Below are 1,784 nucleotides of genomic sequence, written 5' to 3' on the forward strand. Positions count from 1 at the left end.
TTCCCCCTGCTCTCTCTAGTCCTAAGAGACATTCTCTCAGTTGAAACTTCTCTCTCTTCATTTTCACTGTACTTCATATATCATTAGCAGGAACTCTTGGGTTATGAGAGGGCGATGTATGGACTACATATTTATTGAACTCTAATTGTATGAATAAATGAATGCACCGGCCATGCAAATACAAATCTAAGTCTTAAAAATAATAATTTACATAATTAGCTGACAAGAAGGCCTGAGCTATTACTTAAGTTCATATATAACATTACATCGTCAACTGTTAATTTATGCTCTGTTCTTTGCAGAATGATTGAGCTGTTTGGTAGTTTTATTTATGACTCATGCTTAGATTCATTTTGTAGTGCTGATAATGTTGAGATAATGGGAATTTATAGTTAGCTCTGACAAGAGGCCATAAAACAAATGACTGGATGTTTTCTCTATTGCCACAGGCTCGATTTATAACATAAAGTACTTAATAATTGTTATTAATGAACCCGCTGTGGTTGGTATATAGACACAGCTGGAAATCACATCTGTTATCAGACAGCCTGGGTTGAGTAAAGTACAAACACTGCAGGGAACTAATAGCTACAAAAGGAAATGACATCACAGAGCCATAGGAAGTGCCCATAGATGTTAGCTACACTGAAACAGAAGACATTTAGGAAAGATTTTAGGAGAAATGACAGAAAATTTGGCTCTTTTCAGAATTTTTCTTCCATATGGAACCCAAATGTCTTTAATTATGAGCTAGAGTCCCAGGGTCAATCCATATATGAAATATTAGTAAAGTTTGTATCTTAGTTTTTAGATCAAAATAAATAAAAATCATCCAATTTCAGCCTACCAACATATCTTTCCAAGCTTCTCTTCAGTTACCCATATTGAAACACTCTATTCTATTCAGATTGGGTTATTTCTCTTTGTTTTTACAGACTTATGCATTCCTGCCTTTGTGCTTTACCTTATGTTGTTACCTCCATTTGAGGTCATTTTGAACTATTTCAAGAGAGAAAGAACTAATTTACTAATTTACTAATACCTATTTACTCTCCCCCTCTTGACCCCTGTCTCCATTCCTATTTGTCCCCATTTAAAATTTTCATTCTCCTCATTCAACATTGGCAAACATTGTAATACATTTTATATGTATTCTTTGATTCTATGTAGTCTTACAAAATATGCTTTTTTTGGTGTGTCCCTGTGTTATTAATTTTTGGAAATCATGGTAAATCACAGATGTCATTTTATTTCTTTTACTTAGCACTGGAGTACCAGCCATAGCACTCTGTGAACATCTAGTCCATTTTTTGTAAATGTTGCATAAGACTGCATGTGTATCGACCAAAATTAATATGTCTACTCTCCAGTCAGGGATGGGCACCCAGATTGCTTTGAATCTGTATCACAATAAGCAAAGTAACAATGGGCAGTTTTATGTATGTCATTTGTGGAACAATGGGAGAATTTCTTTAGGCTACATACCTAGGAGTGTAACTCCTGGGTCATAGAGGGTGTGTAGATGTGATTTGACAAAATGCTGAGAGATAGCTTTGAAGTGTTCCCCCATTCTTCTCCCACTGGGAGTGCAGTGAGTTTCTTTATTCTTACATACAACCAATAGGTGGTATTGCCTAGTTTTACATTTTAAGCAAATTAAAAGGGATAAGATGATATTTCATGATTGTTTTAATTTACTTCTATGATTACTATTGAGCTTGAATATCTTTTGATTTGCTTATTGCTTTGGGGGTGTATTTCATTTTAATTGCCTATTCATATGT

This window comes from Prionailurus bengalensis, chromosome D1, assembly GCF_016509475.1.
Source record: "Prionailurus bengalensis isolate Pbe53 chromosome D1, Fcat_Pben_1.1_paternal_pri, whole genome shotgun sequence".
Lineage (NCBI taxonomy): Eukaryota > Metazoa > Chordata > Mammalia > Carnivora > Felidae > Prionailurus > Prionailurus bengalensis.